The 13,297-nt window shown below is 40.3% G+C and overlaps 1 protein-coding gene across 7 annotated transcripts in view; it reads right to left on the reverse strand.

The window, feature by feature from the left end:
- The window catches only part of pwwp2b (PWWP domain containing 2B), a 72,230-nt gene that overhangs the window by 38,359 nt on the left and 20,574 nt on the right, over positions 1–13,297 (reverse strand). Inside the window, exon 4 of one of the 7 annotated variants that reach the window (XR_012096119.1) lies at positions 8,448–8,537. The exons of the other annotated variants lie outside the window; for them this stretch is intronic. The gene's annotated coding sequence lies outside the window, so the exon portion shown is untranslated. The remainder of the gene's footprint in view (positions 1–8,447; positions 8,538–13,297) is intronic. 7 annotated transcript variants of the gene reach the window in all.

A 13,297-nucleotide genomic window follows, 5' to 3' on the forward strand; every position in this document is an offset into this window, starting at 1 on the left:
TATTTTTGTTATATTAACAAGACATGTGGCATTATCTTACTATTTCATCCAAAATAATCTGGTGCCCCCTCCCAAGAAAAAGGGATCCAAAACAAAAGTGAAGGAGATTCTAACGATCTGAGAAGCCGCCAGGAATCAGCATAGAGAGAAAGCAAGTTGGAAATGACAGAGCAGCAAGATTACCTTCTGTAATAGTAAGAGATTAATGTTTGAAATTACAGAGAAAAACATGTTTCTAAAAAGAATTGGTAGTTGTTTGCTAAATATGCACAAGTGTTGTTGCTGGACATTACTTTTTGAACATTAGTTCTATTGACTTCAGTAAACCACAAATGTGCTGAGGCAAGTACTATTAAGAGCAGGTGCTCATTCATGCATTTAGCTTATTACCTGAAGACCAGTTTTTTTTCCTCCAGAGACTTCGAAATGCATGCAACATCTAATTTGGATGCCAGTTCGTTGATGGGAGAATTTCTCTTTGTTTTGGGAATATTAAGTAGCTCGCATTCAGATAACAAGATTATGATAGATAAAGTAAAAAACAGCCAGATGAAACTGGAAAATCAATGAAGTGGTGCAAAAAGTTGGTGAAGCAATAAGTTACAAACAAGAAATTTAGCAGTGATAATAAAATGCTGATCACAAAAAGGGGATCCAAGATCACAGGAGCTAGATCCTACACTGATACTTAAACACTAGTAATAAAGAGCAAATCACAGCACAAATCCCAAGAGCTGCTGCACAAGGTATTGTCCAAATTATATCCAGTATAATGTGCCATTCTAGTCACCTGATTATGGATGCTCTTCAAAAGTTCTTTATGCCTCAATTACCTGAATTTTGAAATTTTATTATCTTTGTATGTTAAAGATCAAAAGTTTTAAAATGAACTGTAAACATTTCAAATGCACACAATTAAAACATTGTAATTAAGAGGAAAATGTGTATAAAATATTTTGAGAAATTCCAAGAAGCAAAATTTCCATTTACTCATTAATTTGCATGCAAACTCTATACGAATTCCTTTGGAAACCAAACCAGTATGGCCAGACAGCATCTGTCCAAGTTACTGTTAGGTGAATAATTTACTTAGAGCTTTCTGTAACTATCATGAGTGAAAACATCCAGTAATTTAATACCATTTAAAATTAAAACACTTTCAATCCTAAAAATAAATGCTAGAAATTAATTTGGAAGCTCATCAGCACATTTCAAAAATTGTAGGCAATATTAAATGAAATATGGCAAATGTGACATGACGCTCTTCCATAACGTTCTGAAGGTTAAGTCCACCAGTTACAATAATGCAGATAAACTGAACTGTGCTGGCTATGTAAAGTTCTGAAGAAAACTGCCAGTACTATGCTCCTCTTGGGAAGTTAGACATTAGGTATTACAAATAAAAAATGATGTCAAATGTACAAGGGTACTTCAAAATTACATAAAGGTATCTGCCTCCAATCTTACCCAATGGAGACCTGACATAAGACTAGAATCCTCATTCATTGAATGAGGATTAGGAAAGCCTCATTGAATTAAGTTTGTATTCAGTGATTTTATTTATTTATTCACACTGACCATCTTTTAAGTGAATATTAAAAGTGTTCATGGCTCCTGAATTAGAGATTCAGCCTGTCATCAAACTGCTGGAGTGGAAACGTAACAAACCCCCACATTTGGTCAACGTAAATGCAGGCAAGCAGAGGTAGCAGTCCGTATCCAATTTGAACAATTACACAATCATCATCATTTGTTACTCTTCTGAAGCTGAATTCAGGTTTTCAACTTGGTTTGGCAAAATTTCCAACAAAATTTTGGCAGATCAGGAGGTGATGATTTTATTCAGCAATATTGATTATAACATGGCCTGACGAAGGATCTCGGCCCGAAGCGTCGACAGTGCTTCTCCCTATAGATGCTGCCTGGCCTGCTGTGTTCCACCAGCATTTTGTGTGTGTTGCTTGAATTTCCAGCATCTGCAGATTTCCTCGTGTTTGATTACAACATGTTCTCTTTTATGAAAGTAGGTCACTTTTCCAAGGAAGGATTAAGGGGAATATCAGCACATACTTCAACACTTGAAGTATGTATACCCCAATGAACTGAAGACTGGAGGAAAAATGCAGCCATTGCAGATTTTAGCACTGAAGAGATGGGGAGGTAAAATCATGCATGGATTTAAAAATTAGAATGCCAAAGTTTTAAAATGTGTTGTTGAATCAGGAATCATTGTCGGTTAGCAAACTGACACTGAGGTCGTGCAGAGAAAGAACTCACTACAAGGTCTTTAGGTTTGTAGGAATGGTCTTGGGGACAGAGAGGGGAGCTGGGGGTCAGGTTAAGTTTTACAGACAGGATTGTAGGGTAATTAGGGGTCAAACCAGAGTCTGGGTCTCTGATTCACACTCAAAAGCAAGCAACATTGATGTGTGATGAAGGGCATCCATAGACAAGATATTGAGCCCTCAGATCAACAAGTCTTCAGCGTGGTCCAGGATTGCAGCTCCACCCATCAGGAGACTAGGGCCAGTGATTCCTTAGGCACATGAGTCAGCGAGACTAGAGTTCAAGGCTTAGTGTTTGGGGCCCTCACTGCCGAGTCCTGGATTGACACCAAAGATTGAAGCGCAATTGTCAATCAGAAGTCCAGATGTTGAGGCCCACTGGCCAAAATGAGTCCGAGTTTGTTGAGGAAGTCAAAGGAAAGGGGCTTGTTTTACTGTTGTTGGTGGGCATGCTATGCTGGTGCCAGAGTGCGTGCAACACATGCAGGCTGCCCTCAACACTGCCTTAGGTTGTTTTGGTTGTTAACACAAATGACACCTATCACTTTGTTTCAATATACATGTGATAAATAAATGAATCTGAATCTAGGATCAGTCAGAGTTTGGTACAAGTTCAAGTTAATGAAAGTGGGAGCTATAGCCAGGAAGCAATGGAAACATTGCTAGATGTAATGAGGCACGAACAAGGTTTTCAATACCAGGTGCACTACAAAAGAAATACACAAGTACAGCAGAATGTTGATAATGATCTAGGTTGGGGCTCCTCAAATGCTATTACACAGATTATATTTTGAAGAACAGTGTTAGAAAAGGTCTTTTTTAAAAACTTTAAATTTAACTAATACATGATCCATAACATTAACTCGAATGGAGTAGGAGGGTAGTTTGCAAGGGAAACTGATAGGAGGTGTTTAAGTTATGAAAAGGTATGAACAATAGTTGGGGAGAAATTGCTCCCATCTATGGAAAGGTCAAAGTTGAGGACAAAGAATGAAGGCCTGAAAATGTGACACCATATTTTAAAAATAAGTAATTGCAATGGGAATGCAATACAATACCAGGGGGATAGTAGTAAAGGCAGTTAACTGCAAGATGCAAATGGATGCAGAATTGGAACTGAAGCCAAATATGATCATAGTAGCATATATCAGTGAAGGTGGAATTAACTATAAACTGGAACAGAACTTCAGCATAGGAGTCAGAAAATTCTGTTCAAGACTCATATGAGTATCAGAGAGGCAAGAATTTGTAGCACTGTGGAGAAGGGGTATGGAAGAGGAGAGACACAGAGTCAGTACAGGCTGAAACCACCACGGTGGGCTTCACAGCTGAACAGGTGAGAAGACAGCTGAAACGTCTCCACCCAAGCAAGGCTGCAGGCCCGGATGGTGTCAGCCCCAGGGTGCTCAAAGCCTGTGCCCCCCAGTTATGTGAAGTACTTCACCATGTCTTCAACCTGAGCCTGAGTCTCCAGAGGGTTTCTGTGATGTGGAAGACGTCCTGCCTCGTCCCTGTACCGAAGACACCGCGCCCCAGTGGCTCCAATGACTACAGACCGGTGGAATTGACCTTCCATATCATGAAGACCCTGGAGAGACTTGTTCTAGAGCAGCCCCAGCCTATGGTTAGGCCACACTTAGACCCCACTCCAGTTCACCTATCAGCCCGGACTAGGAGTTGAGGATGCCATCGTCTACCTGCTGAACCGTGTCTATGCCCATCTGGTCAAGCCGGCGAGCACTGTGAGAGTCATGTTTTTTGACTTCTCCAGTGAGTTCAACACCATCCGCCCTGCTCTGCTGGGTGAGAAGCTGAGTGATGCAGGTGGATGCTTCCCTGGTGTCATGGATTATTGATTACCTGACTGGCAGACCACAGCACGTGCGCTTGCAACACTGTGTCAGACAGAGTGGTCAGCAGCACTGGGGCTCCACAGGGGACTGTCCTGTCTCCCTTTCTCTTCACCATCTACACCTCGGACTTCAACTACAACACAGAGTCTTGCCATCTTCAGAAGTTTTCTGATGACTCTGCCATAGTTGGATGCATCAGCAAGGGAGATGAGGCTGAGTACAGGGCTACGGTGGGAAACTTTGTTACATGGTGCGAGCAGAATCATCTGCAGCTTAATGTGAAAAAGACTAAGGAGCTGGTGGTGGACCTGAGGAGGGCTAAGGCACCGGTGACCCGTTTCCATTCAAGGGGTCAGTGTGGACATAATGGGGGATTACAAATACCTGGGGATACGAATGGACAATAAACTGGACTGGTCAAAGAACACTGAGACTGTCTACAAGAAGGGTCAGAGCCATCTCTATTTCCAGAGGAGACTGAGGTCCTTTAACATCTGCCAGACGATGCTGAGGATGTTCTACGAGGCTGTGGTGGCCAGTGCTATCATGTTTGCTGTTGTGTGCTGGGGCAGCAGGCTGAGGGTAGCAGACACCAACAGAATCAACAAACTCATTCGTAAGGCCAGTGATGTTGTGGGGGTGGAACTGGACTCTCTCACGGTGGTGTCTGAAAAGAGGATGCTGTCCAAGTTGCATGCCATCTTGGACAATGACTCCCATCCACTCCATAATGTACTGGTTAGGCACAGGAGTACATTCAGCCAGAGACTCATTCCACCGAGATGTACCACTGAGTGTCACAGGAAGTCATTCCTACCTGTGGCCATCAAACTTTACAAGTCCTCCCTCGGAGTGTCAGACACCCTGAGCCAATAGGCTGGTCCTAGACTTACTTTTTCCACTTGGCATGATTAACTTACTATTATTGAATTATTTATGGTTTTATATTGCTATATTTCTTCACTATTCTTGGTTGGTGCAGCTGTAACAAAACCCAATTTCCCTCGGGATCAATAAAGTATGTCTGTCTGTCAGTCACCTGGGGAAATGACCTCCACTGCTATAACTATTGTTTTTTTCTGTGAAAACAAACTGAAAACAATTCAGGGAGTCTAGCAGCATCATTAGGGAAAATATAAATGGGAAATTTGCAGGTTAAATCCCCTTCAGTCAATAACTGCACAAGTTGTTTCTGAATATTTCCTGTATTATCTACTGTATATAACTGGTCAGTTAATGAGAAATAATGGCAAAGGTGAATGAGGGCAAACATCTATAAGGTTATGTATATGAAAGCAACATACAATGTTCATGAACCAATGTTCATGCTCAGCATCAGTTGTAGAGGTAATAAATGCATTAATAATCTGTTGAGACATATTGCCGTTAGCATAGATTGCTCAATCATAAGTAAAGAATGCAGAGCACAGTCAGTAGAGCACAATTCATTGATCTAGCTGTGGAATAGAGAAGAAATGTACATCACCACAGACCTGGTGGGCCAGCAAAGTATGGAGCAGTAAGTAAAAGATGCCCAAGGCAAAGGGTTAATTTGATTGGATCAGCTCTGATGAGAGTGCTGAATGAACTTTGTGAATAGTGATAAAAACACAAAAGGATGGAAATTAAAAATGTTCCACCTGAAGAGCTAATTCAAACTTAGAGAGAATAATCCAGGTACTGGAAACATTGCAGTATTATATAGCAGTGGAGAGGCTGAAGAGGCTGTAAGAGGGAAAGAGGAAATGGCATATAGCATTAAAGGATTTACAGTGCATTTTTATGTAGCAGCCCAGTATTGGAAAGAATTCATTGAAAATAAGCATACAAACTTAAAATATAAATTGGAGGAAATTATTTTGCTCACATTAATGACTCTCATGTGGAATATTCTACTACACTTTATGAAACACTTGAAAATATAGCAACCAATTTATATGCTAGCAAAAAAATGAAATTACAAGACTTTCAGATCGCACAACAACCCAATCCAATATACTCTACATCACTGTTTTATTCATTGAGTATACACTGCTCTACTACTACCTTTTGAGGAAAACTAAACAAAAGATGACAGCATTGGAAAGCAAAGTGCCAAACCACTCAATTGTGGAACATCTGGACAGTAAAGATACATACATCAGGATACTCTTTGTTGACTACAGCTCTGCATTCAACACCAACATCCCCTCAAAATTAATCAATAAGCTTCAAGACCTCGACCTCAACTTGTACAACTGGATCCTCAATTTCCTCACCTGCAAGATTCTAGTGTCAGTTCAGATTAGCAACAAGATTTCCTCTACAATCACCATCAGCACAGCATGTGTATATATGTGTGTGTACACACACACACACACACACACACACACACACACACACACACAGTCAATGCTTCTCTTATTGTGGCTTCTGCTCCCTTCACCCCTCCCACTGAAGAAGGGTCTCGGCCTGAAACATCGACTGTTTATTAATTTCCATAGATGCTGCCTGACCTGCTGAGTTCTTCCAGCATTTTATGTTTTACTCTGGATTTGCAGGGTCTGCAGAATCTTGTGTTTCTGATTTGTGTTCTGTCAAACTGATGTGGGAACGTTCCCTCTATCCAGGTAGAACAGATTGTCCAACCCTTGGATGTGATAGAAAAAAAGGATCAGCCACGATTGAATGGTGGAGCAGACTCGATGGGCCAGATGGCCTGGTTCTGCTCCAATGTCTTATGGTCTTAAGTTTGCTGATGACACCACTGTCATTGTCCAAATCAAAGATAGTGATGCATCAACATATGGGGGGAGATTAAAAGTCTGGCTGGGTAGAGTGGCAATAACAACCTCTCACTCAATGTCAGCAAGACCAAGGAGCTGATTATTGACTACAAGAGGAGGAAACCAGAGGTCCATGAGCCAGTCCTCATCAGGCAATCAGAGGTGAAGATGGTCAGCAACTTTAAATTCCTCAGTGTTATCGCTGCTGCCTTTTGAAGACTAAACAAAAGAAGAGAACAATGCTGGAAAGCAATGTGTCTAACCACTCAATCCCGATATTCTTTGTATTTACTGTGAATGCCCACAAGGAAATAAACCTCAGCACTGTATCTGGTGACATATGCACTTTGATAATAAATTTACTTTGAACCCTTATTGTAAACAGAACACTATAAATTGTAAAAGCCAAACATTTCCAGAATTCTTAAAAATTCTTGTCAATTGGAATCTGGGAATACTCAGACTTTCTTTACCAGTAGCACCAAAAGCTGAATTAAAAACAAACATGAACTATCACATCTCCAAATCTGGAAAAGTAACAACTCAAAAACTCAAGGTACTAATATACAGCTTTTTTTTTTGTTGTAATTTTTGTAATACGTTCTTTGTAGCTTCAATTTTTTTAAAAACGGAGAGCGGTGAGTGCGTGGAATGGGCTGCCGGCAGCGGTGGAGGTGGAAATAATAGGTTCTTTTTTAAAAAGGCTCCTGGATAAGTACATGGAGCTTAGAAAAAGAGGGCTATGGGTAAGCCTAGGTAGTTCTAAGGTAAGGACATGTTCGGCACAGCTTTGTGGATTGAAGGGCCTGTATCGTGTTGTAGGTTTTCTATGTTTCTATGACATTCTGCACCTTTCCCTCTCAACCATTAAGAACTTGCATTCCTAATACCTTTGACACAGAAGATGTCAGTGTTAGGAAGGCTCTTCACTTGAATGTTTTAATGCAACCAAGTGATGCAATGGAAAGTTTGCTCATGCTAATAACCAGAAAATTCATACTACCTTCCTTGCCCCCATTTATGGCTCTTCTAATTGTTGCAAAATTCTCTTCCTTGCACCCATGAAGCCTTTTCAAGACCACAAAAAACATATTCTGGCACATAATACCAAGTAAAACAACCTGAAGTGGTACTTCACAGCATCATACACCCAAGGGGATAGTAGGACAACCCAAAATAATATTTAAGGGTGTCTACAAGTACTGAAGTAAAGTTTAGAGATAGAATTCAAGGAGGGATCTTGACAACTGAAGATATATCTAAAAGGTTATCAAACTGGAGGAGGCAGAGGTAAAGAAAAACACTAAATAAAACAGCAATTGGAAGTTTGCTTCTTTGTTCTAGTTTATGGAATGTTCCTAAAAATATTCTTTGAACACATATATTCAGGAAGCCCAAAAGATTCCATTCAGTCACATACACCAAAAAAATTTCAAAGCTCAAAAATATTCCTCAAAACACCACTCAAAAGAATTAACCCCTCTAAAAAATTAACTCTAGACTCGAAACATCTCAGTTCCAGAAATATACTGCAAAACTCCTACCTGGAAAACTCACTGGCTTCGCACAAAGGCCAAGCGTCTTACAACAGACGTGTAATGTAGGAGCCTAATAACTTCTAACTGCTGTTCTATCTATGCAAAAAGGAATAAACAGATATCAGCAACTCATTATTAATACCACTTTATAACAAATACCTAAACTGTCTATAAAAGATTAGAAAAAATATTCATTGCCTTATCCAGCACCTCAACTCCCAATGGGGGAAATAAAGAGTGGTCTTGTCTATGAGATCTGATTAAATCTGGGGTCAAAGAGGGGTTAGGAAATTACTCAACATTTTTGCTAAAATATATACCAAACCTTTGTATTAATTAATAGGACAGCTAAATTAATTGACCTTTTTCTCTTAAATGATAATTTATCTATTTGAGCGATCACCCAGAAGTTTTACTTATACAACTGAATGATATTTTTTTAAAAAGGTGCTCTAGCCTGAGCTTTTTGGAATCAATTTGATCAGCATTCTCAGGGACCTTCTTCAGCTCTGAAATTTTTCGTGTACACTAACAGAGTAATGGAAGCTTCTGGACTATATGAATGTGTGAGTCCCAGGAATATTTTGCATATTCCCCCTTCGACTATGTGCAAAATTTGGGCATACTCTCATTTCCTCTAAAATCTCCAATGTGACTCATTAGCTATTGTAAATGCCCCTGCTGTAGATGATTTGTGAGGAATTGAGGTGTGTATGTGTGGGAGAAGGGTGCAGGGGGAAGAATACAGGACTAATGGTCTAAAAGAATTCCCAATTCATAAGGAAATATGAAAATGTTCAAATAAATATATTCAGAATGTGTTATGTTATTGAATTGAATTGACTTTATTTCTTACATCCTTCACATACATAAGTAAAAAAAACTTCACATTAAGTCTCCATCTAAATGTGCAATTTACAATAAATAGTATGTACAACAGGACAGTCAATACAACATAGAAATACAGTTGTGTTAGCATGAATTGGTCCTGGCTTTTATGCTGCGGTACCATTTCCCAGATGGTAGCAGCTGGAACAGTTTATGGCTGGGGTGACTCGGGTCTCCAATGATCCTTCGGGCCCTTTTTAAACACCTGTCTTTGTAAATGTCGTGAATAGTGGGAAATTCACAACTAGATGCACTGGGCTGTCTGCACCACTCTCAGCAGAGTCCTGCAATTGAGGGAAGTAGTTCCCATATCAGGCAGTGATGCAGGCAGTCAGGATGCTCTCAATTGTGCCCCTATAGAAAGTTCCTAGGATGTGGGGGTCCATACCAAACTTCTTCAACCATCTGAGATGAAAGAGATGTTGTGCCTTTTTCACCACACAGCCAGTAGGTACAGACCATGCAAGATCGTCTGTGATGTTTATGCTGAGGAACTTCAAGCTGTTCACCCTCTCAACCCTAGATCCATTGATGTCAATAGGGGCAAGCCTGTCTCCATTCCTCCTGGAGTAAACAACCAGTTCCTTAGTTTTTGCAACATTGAGGGAGAGGTTGTTTTCTTGACACCACTGTGTCAGGGTGATGATTTCTTCTCTGTAGGCTGCCTCATTATTATTTGAGATTAGGCCAATCAGTGTAGTGTCACCAGCAAATTTAATTAGCAAATTGGAGCTGTGGGTGGTGACACAGTCATGGATACATAGAGAGTAAAGGAAGGGGCTTAGTACATAGCCCTGAGGGGCACCTGTGTTGAGGGTCAGAGGAGAGGGAGCCCACTCTTTGCACCTGCCAGTGATCTGACAGGAAGTCCAGAATCCAGCTACACAAGGCAGGGTGAAGGCCGAGGTCTTCAAGCTGCTTGTCAAGCCTGGATAGAATTATGGTGTGGAATGCTGAACTTTAGTCCAAGAACAGCATTCTCACATAAGCATCCTTCTCCAGATGTGCAAGGACTTCTGTTATGAAAGCACATTTCACAGTGTATGTTTGAAACATCAGCAAGTTTCTGCTGTTATTAGGTTAAAAGTGAATTCAGAAGCAAAGCACTATGGATTCACCAACATATCTGGGAAGTTTAGGACTACTACATTCATGTAGGGGCCCTCAAACTTAACAGTAAACCTGAGGATTGCTGGCATTTTAATGTGCAACTGCAAGAGCCAGCAAAGTATCTGGCTTCAGGTCTTACAAGCATTAGTCATAGAAAGAAAGATAGATTGTGAAGCCATGAGTTTAGGAGAACCACAGGATCTTGCCATTCCGACAATCTTTCAAGACATGAGTACACAGAAGTGCAGAGTGATTTGTAAATTATTAAGTGTGCATTAATGCTAAAAGTATGATCTAAGTACTTTTCAGCTGTTCTACCAGCCAGTCTCTTCCTCACCTTCCTTTTGTACAATCATCCAAGGCACCAATATCTGCTGGTTCGACCTTAACACAATCAGTAGTCTGTTAAATGTGTTAACTATCTAACCAATCTAAAAGATAGCACATTTTTAAATAAGCAAATTTTGTTATACAAAAGTCCCCGGGTTACGAACGAGTTCCGTTCCTGAGTCCGTCTTTAAGTCGGATTTGTACGCGTCAGAACAAATACATCCGGTATTATTTAGCATCAGTTAGTCAAACGTTTGTCTTAGTATATAGTATATATTTTACCTTTCTATGCATATAAAACACTTAAGAAACGTGTATTCCAATAATTAAACCACTGTGTTGCTTAGTAATAGCTGTAGCTTTCATCAGGGCAGGGCCTTTCATATGTTCCATTATTCTCACTTTATCCTTTAAAATTGCTCCGATCATTGACCGACTGTAGCCTAACGCTTTTCCAATGACCGATGACGTTTCACCTCTTTCCAAACGCTTTATTATTTCCATTTCATTTTCAATCATGATCGCTTCCCGTTAATGGAACAGAAACACTGTGGGTGGTGGGTCCTGAGCTGCACCGGCTCCCGAGGTCAGCTGGGGTCCTCAGGACCACCACACTGAATTCCCTGGGTCCTAAACTCCACCACACTGAGACAGGGTAAATGGGGCAAGTGGGGGCTGTGCTGGGTTTGGGTATTTGATCCTCCACAATATTCCGCATGGGAATTTAAACTGGAGGTGGCAGTGTTTTTTTTACGAGGTCAAGTTGCAAGCTCAACGTCAACCCAGTGCACTCGGAAGCGATCTGTCACTGGATTGAACTCGGGAACCTCTGTTCTCGAGCCCGGCGCTGATCTCACTGTGCCACCAGCTGACCGGAAAAGGGTGGGGAGGTGGGGTCAGGATGAATCTTGCTAAGAAAAGTTTAAGCCAAATACAAAGTTACACACTCAACATAGTGTCAACGGCAACGACTTAAAATGGCGGACGGCGTCACGATCTGACTTAAAATAGCCGACAGCGTTCTCCTTCCTCGGTCCGTAGGTACGGGTTGTCCGTAAGTCGGATGTTTGTAACTCGGGGACTACCTGTACTCCAAAATTCCTACAATAAACACTCAAATGCAAAAATAAAGATTGTTTACAACTGGACTTGAACTACAATGTTAAAATGTTTACTCTTTTTGCAAAACAAATTTTTGACTCAAGCCAAAGGTTAGTCACATCAGAAATTCCCATGGTTTCAAATTAAACTGCTGATATGAAAACATTAAAAATACCATTAAAAAGTTCTTTGCTTAAGTATTTATTCTTAACCTTTGGATGTTAATTCACTCCGCTACAGCGGTTTCTTATTTACTGTTACACTGGGAAATTAGCCCTTGAATGCTCGAATACTGATACTCCAGATTCCTCTAGTGTTCCAACAGAGAGCTGCATGCAGAATATCATCCCATTCTTCCCCAGACATAGTAATTAATGAGGTATGGGTGCTTTACACTTGGAAATCCCTTACTGACATGGAATGATTGGAAATGGTCTTTATTACATTCTACTCTGTGGCAGGATAGAGGCAGAAAATGGGTAAAGTGCACAATGCAATGACATTTTTAGGCAGCAAAATTTTAAGCACATTTGTGAGTTTTCTAGAGATAATATTTGCATTTCAAGGGGAATGGTCATACATGATTTGTAATACCAGATACTATCGCAATAAGAAATCAGGAAATGGAAAACTTACTAAATATCTACTTGGTACAGGTCTTTAGAGAAAAGGGATGAGGGAAAGTACAAGAGATAAAAAGGAAAATAAAAGCAATTAGGAGATTTAGCTGCTTAAATAAAAAGATTATCACTCTAACATTAACTGTGGGAGAGGTATCAGAGTCTGTTATTAGAAACTAAATTACTACACTTCAATTTTTTCTAGTAGGAAAGTTCAGAACAGTTTGTAAAGGGGAGGAGGTAGGAGGAAATTGGTGCTAGGGAAGTTACGAGCTGCAGATCTCTCCAGTTAAAAAAAGGCAAAACCCAAAAGGTATCTTTCGTATACAGGACTGGGAGAGGATCAGGACTTTATTAATTCATCGGCAAAAAAGGGTTTAAGCAATGAAAGTCTTTAAAGTGGCATAGGATGCAAGCTAATTTTTTTAAAAACTTACCTGCAGCAACATCACAGGAACATTTTAGAGATATTAAGAATGATACAAGAAAGAACAATTAAGACAAAAAAGTCCATTTTATTATAAAATGATCAAAGTGTTCCTGAAATTCAAACGGAAACAAATAGGCAGGATCTGCTCATGCAGGGGTATTGAACAAAGTTTGTGATGATAACTGAGAATCAAACACTCCAGGGCAGTTAGCATTTTACCATAGGCTGCCATGGTAATGTAGCAGCGTGACACAATTAGAGCTTGAAGCATCAGAGTTCAGAGTTCAATTTTGCATTCTCTAAGTTTGTATCGCCTTCCCTTGAGCACGTGGGTTTCCACTGAGTGCTCTGGTTTCCTCCCACAGTCCAAAGACATA

The sequence above is a fragment of the Hemitrygon akajei genome, chromosome 23 (assembly GCF_048418815.1).
Source record: "Hemitrygon akajei chromosome 23, sHemAka1.3, whole genome shotgun sequence".
In the NCBI taxonomy this organism is placed as follows: Eukaryota; Metazoa; Chordata; class Chondrichthyes; order Myliobatiformes; family Dasyatidae; genus Hemitrygon; species Hemitrygon akajei.